At 41.1% G+C, this 23,667-nt stretch overlaps 1 protein-coding gene and 1 pseudogene across 1 annotated transcript in view; both read left to right on the top strand.

Moving 5' to 3' along the window:
- The window catches only part of UBE2G1 (ubiquitin conjugating enzyme E2 G1), a 99,651-nt gene that overhangs the window by 16,616 nt on the left and 59,368 nt on the right, over positions 1–23,667 (top strand). The gene's annotated exons all lie outside the window — the stretch shown is intronic.
- On the top strand, positions 11,463–13,043 carry LOC121499573 (annotated as a pseudogene).

Raw genomic sequence — 23,667 nt, 5'->3', positions numbered from 1 at the left:
AAGCTGTCACATGTTTTATTTCTTATGTCATTTATTTTGTTCTCAGATTGTTCCAGCTTTGGTCATTGAGAGGTCTTTCAGGTTGTCTGGTATTCCTCTGACATGTGCTTGTCCTTTTAATTTTTGAGCACTTCCTTCTTCTCTGATGACTGTAGAATGTATCAGACCTGTCTTGTATTTTCTCTCACCCAGCCCTAGAATCTGCTGTTTTTCCAAGAATGTGAGATGTGGGCTCTAGAAAGCAAGGTCTGGGCGTTGGCAGTGCTTTGTTGCTCCTGGAGCGTCATTGCATTAGGAGGAGGTGGGCACTGTGTGCGAGTGGTCACCCTGTGTGTATATACAGTGTTTCTGTGGTCCTCTCTATCTACACCTGGTTTCCTACTGATGTGGCTCACTTTGATAAAGGGTCAGGGGTCCCTTGTTTTCCTGACCCTGAGAAATGCAGCTCCCACCACTCATTTGAAAGCAGTTCCAGAATTGCTAACCATACCCTTGTGGGAAACAGATTGACAACTAGAGTATAGGCTTATGCACATTCTTTTTCTTCTCATCTTTCCAGTTTGTAGTCAGGACATTGATGTCCAGTGTTATTTAGGTCTGCTCCTTTTCCCAGCCGTCCCTTCAGTGGGGTTTTGTCAGCGTTTCTGATAGTCATTTGTCAGAGGATCCTTGTTGATTTTTGAAATTTATTCTGCATACCTCACAGTTCATTGTTTGAGTGGGTTTGACAAGTGCATAAAGTCACATATCCACCACTTCAGGACCCTGGAAATAGTTTTATGACCTAGAGTTCCCCTGTATGTGCCCCCTATGGTTGGTCACTGCCCTCCACTAGTCTTGGCAACCACAGATCTGTTTCATCCTTGGTGGTTTTGCCTTTTCCGGAATATCATATGTGGCTTTAGGGTCTGCCTTCTTTCACTGAGCAGTATGTATTTAAGTTTCATCCACGTTGCTGCATGGATCTGTAGCCTATTCCTTTTCATCACAGAGTCGCATTCCTATATATATATATATATATATATATACATACATACATACACACACACACCTTTCTACTTTGTACATTCCACTGGACCGCGGTTTGCTTATCCATTCTCATGTTGAGGGCTGTCTTGGTATCTTGGTGTTTTCCAGTTTTAGTGACTATGAATAAAGGTGCTGCAAGCATTTGTCTACAGGTTTTTGTGTGAACCTACATTTTCAGTTCACTTGTATAGATGCCTAGGAGTATGATTGCTGATTGTATGGAAAGACAATTTAACTTGATAAGAAACTGCCAAGTTAACTGGAGGGTATTATGCTGAGTGAAGTAAGTCAGTCAGAGAAGGACAATCATCACATGGTTTCATTCATATGGGGAATGTAAAAAGTAGTGAAAGGGATTATAGGGGAAAGGAGAGAAAATGAGTGGGAAAAATCAGAGAGGGAGACAGAACATGAGAGACTTCCTAACTCTGGGAGATGAACAAGGGGTAGTGGAAGGAGAGGGGGTGACTGGGTGACGGGCACTGAGGGGGGCACTTGATGGGATGAGCACGGGTTGTTATGCTGTTGGCAAGTCGAACTCCAGTGAAAAATATACAAAAAAAATGGATTAAAGAAAAATAAAACACAAGTTCAAAAAGAAAAAAAAAATCTGCCAGATTGTCTTCTAAAGTTGCTCTACCCCACATTTTATTTTGGAAACATACCATCTTAATGCATTGTTCTTAATCTTGGTGTTTCACTTAATATAGTATAGCCATCTTTTTTTATTGTTGGGTTTTTTTGTTTTTTGAGAGAGGGAAGAGAGGGGAGGGGAAGAAGACTTTTTTTTGAAGATTGGTTTATTTTAGAGAGAGGGCATATGTGTGGGAGAGTGTGGTGGGGTGGGGGGTAGAGGGAGAGAGAGAATCCCATCCAGACTTACTGCCCAGTGCAGAGCTGGACCCAGGGCTTGAGGTGGCAACCCTGAGGTCACCAATGGAGCCAAAATTGAGAGTCAGGCAGTTACCCAAGTGAGCCACCCAGGCGTCCCTAGTGTAGTCATCTTTATGTATTTGCACATAGAGAACGACACAGTATTCCACTGTATGGCTAAAACATAATTCAGTTGTTAGTGAAACAATTCTTTAAATTATAAAGGTATTGCATATCACGGCATAAAATGTGAGTTTTATCAAAGAGAATAGAATGAAAAGCAAGTCTCTCATCTGCCCCTCCTTTCTCCATTCTTCAGAAGGGAATTGAGAGCTCATGGGCATCTTTCCTGTCCTCCAGCAGAACTTTGGAACTTCTGCTAGTCAGGTGTTGGAGGTCCCTAATCTCTTTGCCTTTTTATTTTCATGTTGTCCATTTTTCTGTCTTTATTTAGTTAAAATATTTTGGAGATTTTCTCTACTCTGGCTTCCATGTTACTGATATGGTTTTGTCATTTAGTTTGGCAATAGTATTTAAAGTAAATTAAGTAAAAACACTTAGTTTTTCATTTGGCAATAGTCTAATTTTCAAGAACAACTTCTTTTTCCCCCTAGAAGTTTATTTTTTAAACAGATTTATTGAGGTATATTTTGTATGCCATAAAATCTTCTTGGTGTAAGTATAATTCTGTACTTTTAGTACATTTAGAGTTGCAATCATCATTACAATATAATTTTAGGACCTTTCCACCACCACAGAAAGAAACCTTGTGCCCGTGAGTGGTCAGCTTCCCAGCCCCAGTCAACTACTGATTTGCTTCTTGTCCCTGTGAACTTTCCTTTCTGGACATTTCGTGTAAATGAGACCTATGCATGGCTTCTTTCACTTAGCATATTTTTGTTAAGGTTGATCTCTGCTGTAGCGTATTACATCTGTTGTTCCAGCATCATTTGTTGAAAACACTATCCTTTTGCTCTGAATTATCTTCGAACTTTTGTTGAAAATCTCTTTACGGGACTCTGGTGCAGGTCTCTTTGGGGACTTGGTATTCTGTTACGTGGATCTGTGTGCCTGTCCTTCGGCGCTACCATAGTTTCTTGAATATTGTTGTATAGTAAGTTTTGAAATTATGTGGTGGAAGTCTTCCAACTTTGCTTTTCTTTTTAAAGATTATTTTGGCATGTTGAGGTCTTTTCAGGTCAGCTTAATGATTTTCACAAAGAGACGCCTGAGTGGCTCAGTTGGTGAAGCGTCTGCCTGCAGCTCAGGTCATGATCTCAGGGTCTCAGGATCCAGCTCCACATAAGGCTCCCTGCTTCTCCCTCTACCCCTCCCCCACGTGTGTGTGTGTGTGTGTGTGTGTGTGTGTGTGTGCGCGCGCGCGCACGCACGTGCGCGTGCACTCTCTCTCTCCTCTTAAATAAATAATCTTAAAAGAAGCCTGCTGTGATTTTGAGTGGAATTAAAGCAAATATCTAGATTAATTTGAGGAGAACTAACATCGTAACAGTTTGAGTCTTCCATCCTGTGAACATGACATACCTGGCCATTTATTTAGGTCTTTTATATGTTAGCAAAGTTTGTTGTTTTCCGTGTGTAGATCTTATACCTGCTTTATTGAATGTATCAATCAGTATTTCATGTTTTTTTTTAATGTTGCCGTAAATTATATCATCTACAGTTTTTTTTTTAAGATGTATTTATTTATTCATGAGAGACAGAGAGAGGCAGAGACACAGGCAGAGGGAGAAGCAGGCTCCCTGCGGGGAGCCCGACACAGGGCTGGATCCCCGGACCCCGGGTTCACGCCCTGGGCCGAAGGCAGGTGCTAGACTGCTGAGCCACCTAGGCATCCCTCATCTACAGTTTTATTTTTCAATTATTCATGTCTTATATATAGAAATAAAACAGGGACATCTGAGTGGCTCAGTTGGTGAAGCATGTGACTCTTGATTTAGGCTCAGGTCATGATCTCAGGGGGTCTGAGCTAGAGCTTTGCCTCGGGCTCTGTGCTGGGCATGGAGTCTACCTAAGATTCTCTTTCCTTCTCTGCGTTCACCTCCCTTCCCCTATCCCTATCACAGGATCTCTTGCTCTCTCAAAAAAAGAAAAAAAAGGCTTTTGTATTTTGACCTTGCCTTGTGCAGCCATCCTAAATTGAGTTACTGTTTTTATATTTTCTGTAGGTATTTCTGCATATACAGTTGTTTGCAAATCAACCCATTTTTACTTGTCTGATTTGTGTGTCTTTTATTTATTTTTCTTATCACACTGGCTGTGATCTGCAGTACAGTGTTGCATGTAAGTATTGTGGTAATTTCTCCTTGATTCATTTTTCGGAATCCAGGTAGCACTTGCTGTACTCTCTTCTTGAACTCTTAGCTCCAGGGCTGGGGGTAGGTCAGTTTTGCATTTCTCTGGTGGTCTTCCTGGAGCTTTTTCTCTTAACTCCTTCTTTTAGCCTTTCTAGTAATGTTGTAAGCACCCAGTTCCTCGCTGAATTCTTTCTCCTTAAAACATATCCATTTTCTGTTTTCTGCCCTGAGCTTTGACTGATACACTTTTTAAAAATTTTTTTATTTATTTAGGATAGTCACAGAGAGAGAGAGAGAGAGAAAGAGAGAGAGAGGCAGAGACACAGGCAGAGGGAGAAGCAGGCTCCATGCACCGGGAGCCCGACGTGGGACTCGATCCTGGGTCTCCAGGATCGTGCCCTGGGCCAAAGGCAGGCGCTAAACCACTGCACCACCCAGGGATCCCTTGACTGATACACTTTAATTTACCATGTTGGTCATTCTTAGGGCCCTTGGGAGACGACTTCTTCATGGGTCAAATAATAATTAACATTGGAGGAGAAAGAAATGAATGTCTGCCCAGTGTCCTTTTTTGATGGGTCCTCCATGATCTGATGATTCCTCATGATCTGATACCACTTTTGAGTGAACTACATGGAAACATTTTTGCTATGGAGAATGGGAAGGCAGCCTCATGATGAAGATATATTATCTAAGAGTGGTATAAGTAACTAAATAACTGACTAACTAGCTGGCCATGCCACTTAATTACCAGTTGTTTCTTTCAGTCCCTGGGTGCATGTTCTACAAATAGTGTAGGTTGGAGAGTACAGCAGAAAGTAACTGCTCAAAGCCAGACATTGTCTGAATGCTTTATTATTTTGAAATGTTTGAGGTGGCATTTAGATTTAATTGCTTCGACCGTGTTCTCAACCAGGTACCTGAGCCATAGTATATTGAAAAGAAATGTGCTCAGTTGTGTATCAGACAGGAGATTATAAAATTTCTTAGGTGAATTTGCTTTTCACCAGAGGTAGTCTTGTTCTTCAGGTAAATTTTTGAATGTTGACCCTTGAACAATGTAGGGGTTAGGGGTGTCCACCCCCTGCACACCCCTGCACAGTTGAAAATCTCTGTGTGTGACTTTGACTTCCTCAAAACTTAACTAGTAATAGCCTATTGTTAACTGGAAGCCTTACCAGTACTGTAAACAGTCGATTAACACATATTTTGTATGTTATGTGTGTTACATACTATATCCTGACAACAGAGTAAGCTAAAGAAAATGTAACTAAGAAAAGTCATAAGAGAAAATACATGTACAGAACTGTATTTCTCCAAATTTCCAAAAAACTCCCCAAATATATTTATTGGAAAAAAAATTCATGCATAAGTGGACCTGCACAGTTCAAACCTATGTTGTTTAGGGTCAGCTGTGCTATTGGGCTTGGAAGACCCTGGAGAAATGTCCCTCCCCCGGGGCAGGGAGGACAGTCACATTTGTAATTGCCATGAAATGTGGGGATCATACAGCAGGAGGAGTTGGGGGGAACATCATTATGGAAGTGATAACTAAGTTAAGACTAAAGAATAATTAATAGGTACTAGCTAGACCTTTGAAAAGGTCAGGACATTTGGGCACACTGAAAGATGTCCCGAGAGGTTGGGGATGATGATGGCTGTTGGGGAAGTGTTAAGCCGTTGTAAGTGACTGCTGGGACCATCTTCTTGGTCAGAAAGGACATTTTGCTCCACACCAGGGTTATTCTGAGGAGTCCACGTTGAGTGTAAGTAACCGCACTCGAGGTATTTGGCCAGTGATGCAGTCAGAGGTCTGTTGCTACCGTATTCAGCTCTGCCGGTATTAAATTTTTTGAGGATTGATCGAAGGCTCTGCAGTCCATCCCTTCTGGAGGTCTTGGATGGACATTGTAGTCTGGAATCCCTTGAAATTGTATTCAAAATTGTGCATTTGGTGAAGGGAAGGGAGGATTGCTCCCTTTAATTAGTTTCTCATAGGGTTTTGAAACCACCTACCTGCTACCCCGGTCTCATCCCCCAGGTACTTTGATGTGCTCCTTCAGAGTGCAGAAAGCGTGCACCTACCTGTATAGAGAGGTCTTGACTGAACTGTACTTTGGATGCTGTCCCTGCTGTCCCCAACCAGGGGAGGAATGCTGTCAGCAGCCCTCCAGTGACACTCATCTGGCTGTTAACGAAGATGTTGCATTTCAGTGTCCTTTTTAAGGGGACCTGGAGGAGAAATTAATTCTTTCTGTTAGCAATGCAAATAACTCTTTAATCATTAAAAAATATATTTTTTAATCTTAGTGGCGTTTAGTTGTGACTTTTTTTTAAAAAAATACTTATTTTTTTCATGAAAGACACAGAGAGAAAGAGAGAGAGGGGCAGAGACACACAGGCAGAGGGAGAAGCAGGCTCCCTGCAAGGAGCTGGATGTGGGACTTGATCCTGGGTCTCCAGGATCACACCCTGGGCTGAAGGTGGCACTAAACCGCCGAGCCACCTGGGCTGCCCTAGTAGTGACTTTCGGATCATACTTCCTTTTTCATATAAGCTGCTAGATTCTATTAAGACTTGACAGAATAGTTCCTGGTAGCCAGTGGAAGACTGGATGCATGTACATTTGAACAGTTATAACTGTAGTGGTGGTTGATTGGTTCATATTAGTCTTGATGGACAGTCTACTGGTTTGTGTCAGGGTTCCTGAACTTGATCGATCAAGTTCCAAGAAATAATCACTGGGTGAAGACATGACTGTATATACTAAGTTTATAGGAATCACAGAAATCGAATGACCATTAGGTTAGTTGATAAAATCAGGATTTAGAAAGCTTTCTACAATTGTGCAGAAAATTTGCTAAAATAGCAGATAGTAGTTATTTGTTTTTAAAACCATTTCCAGTATGAGGTCAGGGAGACCTAGCTTGGCAGTAGGCAACTTCTGATAAAGGAGATCTATATTGATCACTCTTTATGTTAGAATGGGCTAGGTTATGTTGTGGTTAAACACATATGCGCGCACACACACACAGACATACCCCTGAAGACCCCAGAGGTCTCTGCTCACTGAGGTTGCTCTGTGACAGTGCAGCCACCATCTCAAACATTGCCAGAGAAAAGCACTGTTTATCTGGAGGCTCTGTTCAACCAATAAAAGCTCTGGCCAGAAGTGAATGGAGGCACTTTCACTTACAAGTCACGGACTAGATCTCATCACATGGTGCCTCTCTAACCACAAGGGGGCCAAGAAATGTATTCTTCCCCTGGTGTCTGACAGTGTCGCTGACAGCTCCATTCTGTTCCTAGTGCACTGTGTAGTCACTGCTTGACATATATTGAGCACTCAGTAAACCTAGGTTAAATGGATGGCATTGTTCAAGTTGCTGCTAAATTTAAATCTCTGTAAAGATGGTTTTAAAGGGAACTCCTTTGCAGATTATATTAGAACGAGGCAGACTTTATTTATTTATTTTTTTTAAGAGAGGGAGAGATCGAGGAGGGACAGAAGGGGAGAGATCGAGGAGGGACAGAAGGGGAGAGAGAGAACCTTAAGCAAACTCCACGCCCAGCAGGGGCTCATCACGGAGATCAATCTCCTGACCTGGAGATCATGACCTTAGCTGACTCATGACCTGAGCTGAAACCAAGAGTCCAATGCTCACGCTCAACCAATGCTGGAGCCACCCAGGCACCCCTCGCAGGCTTTATTGAATTTCTGCAGTTGTGGTTGCTTCTTCATTAGTACCCTTTCTCAGGCATCTTTATTCCTTTTCTCCGTTCATTCCTCTTTTCTTGACTCCTTCTGAAAGTGTAAGCTGTGTAGATGAGAGTGCAGTGTCTTATCTACTCTGAGGGACCATGAAAACTGTTTGAGTATCCGATCTATATATTTAGGATTATTTTAGCTTATACTTATTCTTGATTAGCATTAATATTTTATGTTCGTTGGGTCAGTATAAAGTGTGATCTACATGTAAAGCCTTCTTTAATTAGCTAGAAAATATACCTTAAGATGAGAATTACTATTGGTCTTCACATTAATGACAGTAGATGATATTTGTATTTTAGGGCAAGTATGGTCATTTCTATAAAGAGGATAGATCATAAGTTGCATAGTAATTCTGAATACTATATTGTTACTGTCCTCTTAGCAGTCCTGATGTAAAACTAGTTTGAAAAGTGCAGTCTTGAATTATTTGTGTTTAAATTATGAGAAATACCATCCTTTTTTGGATTTTTGAATAGTACCCTAGGTTATTTTTTTAAGTATGGTGTGCTGTGTTTTTCCTCCCCATTCTCAATTTGAGTCTCTGGAGTCTGTTCTATTTTTACTTGTGGATCCTGCATACTGAAGCAGTCTCTGATTTCATGCTCTGCAGATCAACAAGAGATCTCTTGTAAGATGAGAATTGGGTAATAGGTGACTATTAGGGGAGTAAACAGTTCTTAGTAAGTTAGTAAACATTTATTGAGTGAAATGTTTTCGGTAACAGCAGTTCTTTACCAAATGTCTGTTGGTACTATGACTAAAAATAATTCCAGAATAAATGCAGTAGTTGGCTTTTTGCTGTGACTGCTAGAAGTGATTTTTTTGTAGTATTGTTGAAGCTCTATTTTCTATGTGTTTAATTTTTTTAGCTATTTTTTAAGGGATCACTGAAAGTAATATTTATGAAATATTTACAATTGTCAGAAATAAGCCAGGACTGTTGAATTTTAAAAAGTCTTCATTTGGGACGCCTGGGTGGCTTACTGGTTGAGCGTCTGGCTTTGGCTCAGGGCATGATCCTGGGGTCCTGGGATCAAGTCCTGCATCAGGCTTCTCACAGGGAGCCTGCTTCTCCCTCTGCCTGTGTCTCTGCCTCTCTCTCTCAGTCTGTGTCTCTCATGAATAAATAAATAAAATTAAAAAAAAAAGTGTTCATTAATGAAAGTAAAATACTGTTGTTTGTTTATTTATTTATATATTTATTTTTTTAAAGATCCAACATCCCAGGATCACACCCTGGGCCTAAGGCAGACGCCCAACTGCTGAACCACGCAGGCGTCCCAAACACTGTTGTTTGTTTGTTTATTTATTTATTTAATCTATTTTTAAAAGATTTTATTTATTTATTCATGAGAGACACAGAGAGGCAGACACACACACAGGCAGAGGGAGAGGCAGGCTCCATGCAGGGAGCCTCACGTGAGACTCTATCCTGGGTCTCCAGGATCATGCCCTGGGCTGAAGGTGGCGCTAAACCGCTGAGCCACCTGGGCTGCCCAGCACTGTTGTTTAAAATCAAATTGTGCCACATTTACTCTTTGTAGGGCATTAGAATCTGCTTGGGGCTGGGGTTAAAAAAATTATTTGGTTGTTAGATCACTTTTGCTAAACATTGCAGAGAAGACCTAATGACACTGTTTTTCCCCTCAAAGTGATGGACATTAAGTTGCTTATTGGGAGATTGGGGCTTTCTTGCATATCTGCCTATCTGATTCCTTCTGGGTGTCTGGCCTAACAGGACATCATATCAGATTTTAATTATGAGTCAATTTACTTTGCAGAACTGTTCTAAAATTTTCAGATTATTTTGTTTTCAAGGTGAAGTTTGATTTTTATTTCTTGTGCACATGAATGCATATGGTAAAGCAAAACTTGTTTGAACTGGAGGGAATTTCTAAAGGTAGGTTTTCCCACAGTTGAACTCTTAGTGCTTGGTTCTTTTTTTTTTTTTTTTAAAGATTTATTTTTATTTATTTATGATAGACATAGAGAGCGAGAGAGAGAGAGAGGCAGAGGGAGAAGCAGGCTCCATGCCAGGAGCCCGACACGGGACTTGATCCTGAGACTCTAAGATCACGCCCTGGGCCAAAGGCAGGAGCGAAACAGCTGAGCCACCCAGGGATCCCCTAGTGCTTGGTTCTTAAATCCTGATTTGTCTGCATATTCAGTTTGCTCTTTGACATTGGTATGCTCAGTCTGTTAGTTGTTTCTTTAAAGTTAAATCATCCTCTCCCCTGAGTTGTGCCTGCCTCCCACGCATTTTTTTTTCTCTTAAATCTGTGGTGAGTTAGATGTCTTGGATGCAGGCAGATAGTCACACAGAACTTTGTTGGACAGGCAGTTGGTCTTTTTGTCAACAGTGGAGCAACAGGGAGACAAAGGACAGGAGATTTCAGGAGAAAGGCCCACAGGGTGTGGTAACACATTTATTTACTGGTTCTCACTAAATGGAAACAGGGCTCCACAGAGAAATGACTGATTTGTCTGAGATTGGCAATGTTGGGAACATCCTGTCTTGTGTACAGAAAGCAGGAAAGCTATCAGAGGTCAATGGGCAGGCAACTTTATCACTGGGCAGGGTTCCCATTGGACAGATTGCTCAGTGGGACAGTTTGGGTGGATAAAATGAGTACTAATTATGGATTGAAACAGATTTCATAATACTAAAGCCAATGACAACAGCAGCAGCAGTAACAGCAAAACACTTTAACAGTCACCTTGGAAGACATGGAACCAGCCCCCTCTGAGGGCAAGAGTAAGGAATCAGGTATTCTGGGTAGGTGAATCAGTATCACAACTAATAAAAATATGAAAGAAATTAGAGTATTGCCATTTTGAAGCCTAATTAAATAGCTATAGGTAATGATCTATAACAACAACTGCAGCTAGTAGGTTGAAGAGGGTGGCTTCTGTACAGATCATAAACAGGGACCAGCCAGGACATGGGCTTCCTGACGTGATGTAGTGGCACCCCCTGTGAAACTGTCTTGCAAAAAAACTCGATTCTGAATCTGATTAAGCCCTTAGGTCTGCCAATTTATAGGAAATACAAGGTACAGAAGATCATGTTCAAAGACTCCCTGAGAGGATACACTTGTAAAATCCAGAAGTAAATTCTATAGGAAAGATGTCTTGGCTTCAACAAATAAGTGACAAGAAAAGAAAACAGCTCAGGGACCTAGAAATTAAAGAGCCATATTGACCAAATATAGTGTGGGGATCTTGTTTGGATGGATCCTGGTTCTCACCAAGTAATTGTAAATTAGTCTTATGGAGCCAAAGGGAAAATCTAAGTGCTAGATAAGTGATGCTAGCAAATTGTAAACCTTTCTTAGGATATAATAATATTGTGGTTATGTTTTAGAACCTATCTTAAAATATATTTTTTAAAGATTTTATTTATTCATGATAGATAGAGGCAGAGACACAGGCAGAGGGAGAAGCAGGCCCCATGCAGGGAGCCCGACGTGGGACTCCAATCCGGGTCCCCAGGATCACATCCTGGGCCGAAGGCAGGTGCTAAACCACTGAGCCACCCGGGGATCCCAGAACTTATCTTAAAATATTAATAGATGGAAGTATGACATCTGGAGTTCCTTTTGTGCTGAGGCTGCAGCCATGAGTGTGCTCAGGCTTCAGAAGAGGCTTGCCTCCAGTGCCCTGCGCCGTGGCAGAAAGGTCGGGTTGGACCTCATGAGACCAATGAAATCGCCAATGCCAGCTCCTGCCGGGAGATCCAGAAATTGATCAGAAATGAGCTGATCATCCAGAGGCCTGTGACTGTCCATTCCCAGCTCTGTCCCGGAAACCACTTTGGGCATCGGTAAGTGAAATGGTATTTTCTGACAGTGCTCGAATGCCTGAGAGGGTGGCCTGGATGAGGAATGAGAGCTCTGCACTGGCTGCTCAGAAGATACCGTCAATCTGAGAAGATAGGCCACTACATGTGTCACAGCCCGTACTTCAAAGTGAAGAGTAACATGTTCAAAATGAGCGGATTCTCCTGGAACACATCCACAAGCTGCAGGCAGACAAGGTTGGCAAGAAGCTTCTGGCTGACCAGGCTGAGGCCCACAGGTCTAAGACCAAGAATGCCCATCAGTGCTGCAAAGAGCGGCTCCAGGCCAGAGGGGAGATCGGTAAGACTTTGTCCAAGAGAAGGAGACCAAGAAATAGAACTCCCACTCCTCTGTATGTAGTGGCCTCAGATCAGTTATTCAATAAAACAAATCTTTATCAACACCCCACCTCCCAATAAAGTATGACAGCTGGAGTTTACTTTGAAATCTAGGTTGGGAGATAGGGTTGCAGATATAGGTAAATGAGAATGGTCATGTGCTGATTTGAACCTGTGTGGTGCATACATGGTACATCATGTAACTATTCTACTTTTCTTCTAAAAATCTGCTAAGTTTTAAAAGTCGTATATGTTGATGCTTTGATCCTATCTGAATTGCATAAAATTCAGTTATGTATGAGGAAAATTTGTTTTCTCAATTGTTAAATTTTTTTCTTTAGCTGTTTACTCAAAGAACACTAGAACTTTTTGGTAATGGTATTTATAATTTGAATTCTCTGTGAAACTTGAATTCATGCGTTATTTTTTCAAGTGTAAGGTTACTCTAATTTATCATCAATTCCTGCTTGCCTAATGGTATACTTTTCACTAGGGTATACCTAAAACTATAGTAAAAAAAACATGGTGTAAATATTCCTGAGCTATCGATTTACTGACAATTCAAGAAAAACCATGAGTATTAAATTAAACATGGATGTATTACAAAGTTAAAATGAAAAATTGCCCTAACATTTAAAGTAAAAATGAGATTTGAAAGAAATTTATATTTGAAGATATTTATGTTCTCTGCAGTTAGAGTTTTTTTTTTTTTTTTAACTTCTGTCAACTTTCAGTTTATTCATAGGTCTCCTGGTTAGGCTACGGATTTTTTTTTTTTTTTAATATTAAGATTAAAATAACGCCTGGGACCCATTTTATTTATTTGTTTATTTTTAAGATTTTATCTATTCATGAGAGACACAGAGACATAGGCAGAGGGGAAGCAGGCTCCTTGCAGGGAGCCCAAAATGGGACTTTATCCCGGAACCCTGGGATCACACCTTGAGCCGAATGAAGGCATGCGTAACTGCTGAGCCACCCAGGTATACTGAGACCCATTCCTTTTAATTAGACTTCTGTTTGAGTACTAGGGCGAGTGGTAAGAACCCTTTTTCCGTATTTTTTAAAAAATTATTTATTTATTTATTGATTGATTGATTGATTCATTCATTCATTTATTTATGAATGATAGACCTAGAGAGGCAGAGACACAGGCAGAGGGAGAAGCAGGCTCCATGCCGGGAGCCTGACATGGGACTCGATCCCGGAACTCCAGGATCGCGCCCTGGGCCAAAGGCAGGCGCTAAACTGCTGAGCCACCCAGGGATCCCCATTTTTCCATATTTTTGATTGGGCTTCTTGGTTGTAAAGTCTTTGAGGTACCACATGTTACGTTGTATGCTCATCCTTAATAGCAGTAGCTAGCTATTCTTTATTGTTTCCTTGTTATACTATTTTTTCCTTATACTGACTTGCCTTAATGTTGAGCATAAAACCTTGACTCTGCCTTCACTATATGGAGGACTTGGTTTTGTTTTAGAAACTTGCTGGGGTACCAACATACTTGTTAGCCTCAATTTTTTTTCTTTTAGCTAAAAATCTTTGCTACTTTTTTCCGGAGATGTCCCTGGAGCTTTAGTCTCCAAGGTTTATATCTGCTGCAACTGAAAAGACATTTACTGGTAATATGGGTTTTTTTTTTCCCCCTTTCTGGAAAAACGGTTTGAAGAAGAATGTAGTAAAATCTCTTAACCCTTATACAGGAACAAAGGGCTTGACCTTGTTTGAAAATCATAGCTTTTAAGCCACAGGATCATGTAAAAATTATCTTAATATAACACTTAAAGCACTGACATACCAAATTTAATCTTCAAATTTAATTCTGTAGCCACTTAACAAATATTTTGGGTTCCTGTTTCTCTAAGAATAATACTTAAAATAACAGCGTAAAAATCTTGCAGGCATAGCATTTACTTTTAGTGTGTGAAGACCGATAATAAACTAGATAATTAAATTTAAAATATGGTGTGTTAGATTGTGATAAGTGCCCCAGAGAGAAAATAAGGGAGAGAGAGAATGAACAGTTGGGGGTGGTGTATTGATGTCTGGAGTGCTTTCCAGGCCTGTGGACTAATAGCCAGGCTCTGCTCCAAGATGGGAGGAAAGTCTGATGAGGAGCTCAGTGGGAAGTAGTGGCATCGTCTTCATAGGTAAGGACTTTGGTTCTTACTCTGAGGTTAGATAAGCCATTAGAAGTTCTTCAGCATAAGAGTGATAGGATCTGGGGTGCCTAGGGTGGCTCAGGCATTTTTTAAGTGGCCAACTCGATTTCTGCTCAGGTCATGATCTCAAGGTCCTGGGACCCAAGTCCCATGTCGGGGTCCATGCTCATTGGGGAATATGCTTAAGAAATGTCTCCCTCTGCCCTTGCTCGTGTGTATGTGCGTGCTTGCTTGCTGTCTCTCAAATACATAAATCTTAAAAAAAAAAAAAATCTTAAAAAAAAAATCTGACTCCTGTTTGATCAGTCTTGACTCACAGGGTGAGAATGGACTGCAGGGGGACAGAGGCAGAGACAAATACGTAGACTGGGTATGAGGCTTTAGCAGTAGGTCAGATGGGATGCCATATTGGCTTGGTCCAGGATGGTGGCAGTGGAGACGATAAATGGTTGAATTCTTACCTTTGTTTTCTGAACAGAGCTCTCAGGATACTCTGGTGGATCAGATGTTTTTTGGAGGGGTGCATGTGTGAGAATGTTTCAGGATGCTTTCGGGGTTTTTGGCCTGAGCAGCTGAAAGGATGGATGTGGCAGTGAGGTGGAAGGACTGCAGGACCAGAACATTACCAGAGGCTCAGTGTTAAATAGACAAATTTTGAATTGCCTGTTAGACATTGATGTAGAGGAGTCTTGTAATGTAGGCAGCTTATCATACATGATCAGGAATTCAGTGAAGAGACTTGGTTCAGAGCTGTAACTAGGAATTGGTATATAGATTGTATATATAGGGCAGCCTGGATAGCTCAGCGGTTTAGCACCGCCTTTAGCCCAGGGTGTGATCCTAGAGTCCTGGGATGGAGTCCCACGTCGGGCTCCCTACAAGGAGCCTGCTTCTCCCTTTGCCTGTGTCTCTGCCTCTCTCTCTCTCTCTCTTTCTCTCTCTGTGTCTCTAATGAATAAATTAAAAAAAATCTTTAAAAAAATTGTATATATAAACTGAGGCTGAATGGGATGAGTGAGAGAAGAGGGTTAAGGAGTAACCGTTGGAGGCACACCAGCGTTAAGCAGTCAGAAGTTAGCAGAAACGAGTGAAGGGGTAGGAGGAGGAGTCAGGGAGGTAAGTGGAAAACCAGAATATGGTAGTCTGTAAGCCCACCAAAGAACATTTCAAGGAGGGAGGGAGATCACCTGTATCAGATGAGAAGTCTCAGGTAAGATAAGGGATAGGGGTCACTAGAGGTGAATGGTGACCTTGAGAAGGAGTTTCAGGGGGTGTGGTTGGGGCAAACGCCAGATCAGTGGGAGCTTGAGAGAATGGGTGCGGGAATTGGAGGCATGGATATGGAGAAGACCTCTTAAAATACCCCGCCTCAAAAGTTAGACTATAAAACGAAATCAGAGAAATGGGACAGTAACTGGAATGAGGTTGGGCTTTTTCCTATTTCTTTTTGTAAAAGTTGGAGAAATTATAGCATGTTTGTTGAGGGGATTGAATTCAGTAGGGAAGGCAGGAATTTCTGGAACAGAGTGTCTTTGAGTTGGGGAAATAAAATGGGATCTGATTACTGCCCAGTTTGGAAGCCTGAGCTGGGAACAAGGACAGTTGATCCAGAATTACACAGAGAAGGTAGAGGAATAAAGTATATGGGCAGAGATTCAGGGGAGAGGGTGGATCTGTGTAGTGTGTGTAAATTTAAGTAGTCACTTCACAGGATTTTTGTGAGGATTAAATAGGTTAATACTTATAAAGGGATCATGATGGAACATACTGAGTGTTCAGTTAGTATTGACTACCATCATCATCTCTTGTAGAGGTAACTAAACGATTTGGTGTCTGAGACTGTTAATGTTGTAATATTTATTTATAAAGTTAAAGAGTTATTTAAATAGCCAGTTTCCTTAAATCTGTGTGACACTCTGGAAATACTCTCGTTTTCCCTTGAGCCATATGGATCAGTCTGTAATTTCTGGTTATGCAGTGGTTTCTTGCAAAGATGCAGGCCACCAGAGGTGCTGCTCATACAATTAGCAACTTAGAGCACATCCCAGAAAAACAGGATTTCTGAATCAGAAACATTGTAGTTTTATGTTGATGGTTTTGAAGGTATTTGTTTTTGTATATATGAGTGAAAGTTCCTTCAACAAAACTGTAACATTGTGTGATAGAAAAGAGTTCTTTTTATACTTTGGTTAGAAGTAGCAGAGAAATCCACATGTATCCAGGTGAAAATTGTATTTGCAGCTTTAGGGTCAGTTGTGAAGTGGGTGGGTGGGACCTGTGGATACTTAGGAAACCTGCTTAGACTCTCACTCTCAAATAAATATTTTTAAAAAGTAAAATAACCTAAAAATTGAATGTAAACAAAAGAGCAAAAAAGTGAAGTCTAGTAATGCCACCTTGATGTATATAAAAATGTATCAGTGGGCATTTTCACTACTGCTTGTTGGCCCATGTCTTTGCCAACTCTTGTTACGATTGAGAAGTGCTTCCCAATCTTCAGACACAAGTGATTTCCTTGTATTTTTATTTTTTTTTAAAGATTTTATATATTTATTCATGAGAGATAGAGAGAAAGGGGCTGAGACACCGGGAGAGGGAGAAGCAGGCTCCACGCAGGGAGCCCGATGCAGGACTCGATCCAGGGTCCCCAGGATCATGCCCTGGGCCAAAGGCAGGTGCTAAACAACTGAGCTACCCAGGGATCCCCCTCCTTGTATTTTTAAATTAGTGGAGTTTGATATGCCTTTATTAGACATTTGCATTTACTCCTCTGTGCTTTATTCGTGCTCTTTACTTGTTTAGGGATTCATGCATGTTTCCCCCTCAGTGAGTCTTTTGGGTTCCTCTTCCTCCTTTTCTGTTTTCTGCATGACCTCTTTCTGGAACTTCTATTCATAATGTCAGATGTGTTGGGTCACTGTGGGGAGTTTAAACAGGAGAGCAGTGGAAGAGGAAGATGGACAGCCAAAGAGGCAGCACGTGCGTGGTCCTGTTGGGCCTTGTGGGCCCCTTGTAAGGGCTGGGCTTGGCCGGGGGTAGGGGTGGGGGGGTGGAGGGGGGTGTCTCAACAGGTGTCGTCTGATTCTACTGTAATCCTTTCCTTCTGACACAACCCGAACCTCCAAGTGCCACGGAAGATGTGCTTAAATAGAAGTCAGAATGTGCTATTTCAGCAGCTAGAAAAACAAGCCCCCAAATACTTAAAAATTCAAATGGTATAATAGCTGCACTTTTTGTTAGATCAGACTTTTTTTTTTTTTTAAAGATTTATTTATTTATTCATTCAGAGAGAGCGAGAGAGAGGCAGAGACTCAGGCAGAGGGAGAAGCAGGCTCCATGCAGGAAGCCTGATGTGGGACTCGATCCTGGGTCTCCAGGATCACTCCGCAGGGTGCAGGCGGCACTAAACCGCTGCGCCACCGGGGCTGCCCTGTTAGATCAGACTTAAAATATCTGTGTGTGTAAATTATTAGTGCAGTATTTTATCCTTGAATGGTTTGTTAGCAGCTAATATTGGGCTGTATGTTTAACATTTATTTTAGTAAGTTTACATTTTGTTGTAATTAACCTTTTCTTTTGCATTGAGATTATTTTTACAAATTTAAAAACTGTTAAGGATACTGAACACTATTTAAAATGCAAATGTTACTACTGGTATTCAGATACCAAGGGAAGGCATACTGGCATCTGTTTACTCCAGGATTGCACACCCTGACATCACCTTGTCACATTCCATTCACCACCATGCCCTCCCTCTTCCCCCAAACCCAACCCAGCATTTTGATGGAGTGAGTGGCCCTGAATTTATAGATTAATTAAGGAGGTATTTGACATTTTTGCAATATCAAGTTATTTTTCCAAGAACAAAATCTGACTTCCTACATAACCATGTCTTTCAGTGGGCATTTTAATTTATTTTTAGAGCGTGTTCTACGTTTTCCACCAGATTTCAGTTTCTGCTGGGGACAGTCATTTTTCAGTGTATTTTTTTATTACTTAGTATTTATGTATAAGAAACCTGCTAATTTTGTAAGTGACTACTTTGTTAATAGTTTTTATTTGGTTTGGTCAGTTTCCTAGCTGTGTAATAATTATATTCAGATCTCTAATTATTTTCTTCATCAGTGTACATTGCCCAGTTCTAAAATAGTGTTAAATATTTATTTTCATTATTTTTTATTAATAGTTTATTAACCATATTATATGCTTCTGTTTTTGTTTTTCTTTCTTCAAGGAACATCCATTTTATTACTTGTCTTCATTTCTTGTCTTCTGTGGTAGTTATTATGGCAGGTGACCTGGTTTTTGTCTTGTTATTGACTTAATGGATATACTTGTGATTTCCATCTTTGTGGCATGATGTGTTAATGTGTGTATGCAAGATCCTTAATGAATATACACATATTTGCAGCTTAATGTATGTTATGTGGTATGTCTTTGCTAAAGATACTGGTACTATACCTATCTCTATTTTTGGGGGATTCTCTTTCCATTTAGTATCATAAAATAGATAATCTATATACATCTATATTACATTTTATGAAAGATTTTCAGCAGTGGAGATGAATGTCCTTTCTCTTGGACCTTGATGTGATGTCTGCGAAACAGACTGAGCCTCTCTTGAATTTGTGAAAGATTGAGACTTTTAAAATTTGTTGACTTTTATTTTAGAAAAACAGTAAGTGCCTAATCTCTGAGGTGTCGTTGTGTACGTTCAAACTAGCCTCTCTGTTAGCACAGCTCTCTGGGGTTAGCCTCCTCAACGGTGCAGAGAACCAGTCTGCAGCTCTTCAACAGGGTGTGGCCGTCAGCCCGCTGGAAGTAGTACTAACGTGATGTACTGGCTGCTTTCTTGTGACTGGCTGGGAAAGCGGTCATACCTGGCACAAACAGGGCTTTCCGGACTCTGCTCTAGCAGAGCCAAGCTCTGGCACCCTGCTGGTAGTAGTGGTGAGTCTCTTGTGCTTGCCACCCTCCAGCTGGGCTCATTGTTTGCAAACAACTCATATACATTGCTACCTAGACTGGTGTCTGGAGTTCAGTAACTACTACTTGGTAGTGCTTGCTGTTAGTATTTCGAATTTTTGCCAAGTGTATTCTCTGTGTTGTTTGTGTGCAACTGGCTTCCTGAGATAGGAAACTTTGTTTTTTGGATATGATTTAATAAAGTTTAATACAGGAATTACCTTTTGAATTTACTGTGAAAGGTTTCTAGAATGGTTGGGGAGATAACTGACACTACACTAAACCCTGTGGTGGTCAGCATGGTGTTTGTCTAGTCAATCAGTGGAACTGGAGAACACTCTGGATTTTCCTTGAAAACCACCTACTTCATCTATATCACAACATTTAGTACCTTAAAATTTAGTGGAGACTTTTTTTTTAAGATTTTATTTATTTATTTGACACAGCAGCATGTGTGTACAAGCAGGGGGAGCAGCAGAGTGAGAGGAAGAGGGAGGAGCAGGGAGCCCGATGCGGGACTTGATCCCAGAACTCCAGGATCACGACAGGTTGCTGAAGGCAGACGCTCAACCACTGAGCCCCCTGGGTGCCCCCTACTGGAAACTTAGGTCATACTTAGTTTGGTTGCTTGTGTTTCATCTTGTTTGTTTTTTAGCCCTAATTTTACATAATTGTTTTTTTAGTCCTGCTAATATGTTTCTTTTTATTAATTTTTCTTTTTTTCAAAATGCAGCTCCTAGATTTTATTTATTTATTTATTTTAAAGATTTTATTTATTCATGAGAGAGACAGAGAGGCAGAGACACAGGCAGGGGGAGAAGCAGGCTCCATGGGGGAGCCCAACGTGGGACTCGATCCTAGGTCTCCAGAATCACATCCTGGGCTGCCCATGGTTTTTTTGTATATCACTTTATAAACATATCTTCCTTAGACAGTGATCTTGATCATTATAAAAAGCGATCCTTTTCTGCCACATTTCACGTTCTTTGAATTGCACTAGTTTTAGGAACATGTTGATACTTGCCTGGTGGACTTTCATCTCACTTTCATTTGTAACCTCCCAGAGTCTGTTCTTTTATGTATGTCTCATTGAGACCCCCTACTTTAATCTAAGGTTGGGGGTGGACCCCGTGTGAGACACTTTCTATGCATTTACATCAATATTGTATGTTTGGTTTTGCTTCTGTGATATGGTTTTCTTCATTGACTATCTTTTTGCTTGGTTTTCTTTTTTCTCTATTATTTTTAAAAATAAGGGCATTTTATTTACTTATTTATTTAGTTGTAAAAATATTAACTTATTTTAGAGAAAGCTGGCGTAAGCATGAGCAAGGGGAGGGGCAGAGGGAGGGAGAGAATCTCCAGCAGACTCCCTGCAGAGCATGGAGCCTGGGCTTGACCCCTTGACCCTGAGATCATGACCGGAGTCAAGATCAAGACTCAAACGTTTAACTCGCTGAACCACCCAGGCACTCTTCTTTTTTCCTCTGTGAAGTACGGTGTTTATTTTCTTATTTGCTATTCCCATGTCATTTTGTAAGTTAAATATCCTATGTCATTATGTCTAAGGTACCCTTGAGTAAGAGGCCTCATTATTCTGGTAGCCATGATGGTGGTCAAGTGCGGCCTAAGAACCTGGATGTGCTATCAGTTGTGGTACATGTACTTTCAGATACGCTCAAAAGTGAAAAAAAGTGCATCTTAGAAAAGATGAGATAAGGTGCTTTGTTTATTTGTAGTTATTATAAAGTTGTAGGTTTAACATATACTGTCTTTTATGTTTATCAGGTACATTTTTGTTTGAGGACGGCTTGTGTGTTTAGAAATGTCCATCAGTGGCTTCCACAGGTGCAAAGATATTTTGGCTGATTATAGAGTTTTTGAGCTATGTTACCTTTCCCTTAACACCCAGTAAACATTTTTCTGTTGTCTTCTGGTTCTGGGGTGACTCTTTCCCCCTTTGTTGGTGACCTCCTTGTGCCTGGGTGTTGGTGGGGTTCTTTCTCTGGTCTCGTCGTCCAGAACATCCTTTCTGCGAGGCGATTCCCTGTCTTGTGGAATCCTGGCTCCTTCACTCTGACCTGGAGTAGTTTCTGATGCATCTTTTACTGTGCTTTCCTTCTTATCTTCTTTCCTTGGGAAATACCAGGTTTATGCTTGTTCATCTCTATGTCTTAGCTTTCGTTTTATTATTTTTCTGAGTGCTTCCTTTGTCCTTTTCTGCTTTGTTCTCTGTAGATTATCTTTCATAGCATTGTTTTCATCAATATGAGGTCTGCGTCTTCCTCTGTATGATACAGTTCTCATGTTGCCGGTGGCTTCAGCACACCATCCAAGTGCGTTTATTTACGTCTGCGAGCAGCCCTTTGAATTTGTCTCGTTTATCTCCCTATTCTTAAAAAAGCCTTTATTACTCTTTGTGGTAAAAACAGGTAAAACCACATTGTTTTTGAGAAGATGGGGAAAACCATTTGCAAAGCAGCTAATACCAAAATTTATTTTCCAAGAGCACAAAACAAGTGTTTGTTTATTTACTTATTTAAGATTTATTTATTCATGAGAGACAGGCAGAGACAGGCAGAGGGAGAAGTAGGCTCCCCAGGGAGCCCGATGCAGGACTTGATCAGGGATTGTGGGATCACGCCCTGAGCTGAAGGCAGATGCTCAACCACTGAGCCACCCAGGCGTCCCTAAAACAAGTATTTGTTTTATCAAGTTCTACTGTTAGGTAGATTTTTTTTTTTTTTTTTGTTAGGTAGATTTTAATGACACGAAATACGGAAGAGCCATTATTCATGTGCAGGCTTAGAGATGCTTCTTCTTGCACTTGGGTAGCCTTCTTTTGTACATGGTAGAAATGTTTTTCTATCATATGTGCTTTTGTGGATGAGGAAGAAGTGTTCAAAGACTTTTTTTTTTCTTTTGTTTCTGTTAATCTTTAAATCTATTGATTTTTTTTTTTTCTTCCATTCGGTGAATTGTAGATGAGGAAAGAAACTCATTGAAATCATGACCAACAGGGGCACTGTTGTCCATGTGGGCCAGAACAGACCTGGTGTGTGAATTTGTCCTTCCTGCCGAGTTGAAGGACACAGCGAAACTGTGAACGTGTGCAAACTGTGATTCCTGAGAATGAGACTTTGGCTGTGGCTTCAGAAAAAGACACCAGACTTGTGTACTTGGAAGTTTCTTAGCTGTTTAGGGAATAGGTTCTTCCATGGTTTGGTTGGTTTGTTTTTAACGATGGCCAACACACAGGCATTCTTTCTGTTAGTGTGTTAACAGTGGTTGTCTTATTTTGTAGACTTGCCTCTTCACTGTGGCTCATGGTGTATGCAAGCAACATGTTCAGTATTGTGAAAAGCCTGAATTTACTACTCCAGAGTCTAAATCATCACTTATCTTTATAATTAAAATGATCGCTATCTTAACGGTTCCAAACTTAAAACTTAAACACACACTTAAGCTGTGTTTAGTTGCCAGTAATAACAGCATCTTCCTAAGATCTACCTATTTCATTTTATTTTTATTTTTTAAAAGATTTTATTTATTTATTTATGAGAGACACACACACACACAGAGGCAGAGATACAGGCTAAGAGGGAGAAGCAGGCTCCATGCAGGGAGCCTGATGTGGGACTCCATCCCGGGACTCCAGGATCACACCCTGGGCTGAAGGCAGGTGCTAAACCACTGAGCTACCCAGGGATCCCTACCTATCTATTTTAAAGACTTTATTTATTTGAGACAGCGAGAGAGAGAGAGAAAGAGAGAGCAGAGGAAGGGGGTAGAGGGAGAGGGAGAAGCAGAAGCAGATTGGGTTGAGCAGGGACCCCAATGTAGGGCTCAGTCCCAGGATCCTGGGATCACGACCCAAGCTGAAGGGTCTGCTTTACCAACTGAGCCACACAGGTGCCCGAGAGCTATGTAACTACTGCATTAATTTAGCAGGTAGTTGGCAAAGGCCTGCTCGGTGCTGGGGGCTGTAGCATGGCATGGATTGGGCACAAATTTGTCTTTATTTATTTATTTATTTATTTATTTAAATTTGTTTTAAATGGGCACGGATTTAACCCATGATTGCTGTGGCTCCATCAATAAAAAAGACACCCATGCCTTTTAGAGCTGTGTTCTCCTGGGGCTGGGGGAGGACACAGGGCTAAGAGCACAGTGTAAAGGGTTGTGGGGGATACAGAACAGGAAGGGGGATGAAGTAGGAGCAGTGTGCACGTGTGCAGGGGTCCTACTTTGAACGAGGGTGGTGACACTACAGAGGTGAGTTAGGTGAGGGCCAGCTGGAAGGTTGATGGGATCTGCTGGTGGAACTTCAAGGGCCCTGTGGCCAAGGCCACCATGCCGACTCTGATCCTGCTG

This window comes from Vulpes lagopus, chromosome 10 (assembly GCF_018345385.1).
Source record: "Vulpes lagopus strain Blue_001 chromosome 10, ASM1834538v1, whole genome shotgun sequence".
NCBI lineage: Eukaryota > Metazoa > Chordata > Mammalia > Carnivora > Canidae > Vulpes > Vulpes lagopus.
This window is presented reverse-complemented; position numbering and strand designations above follow the sequence as displayed.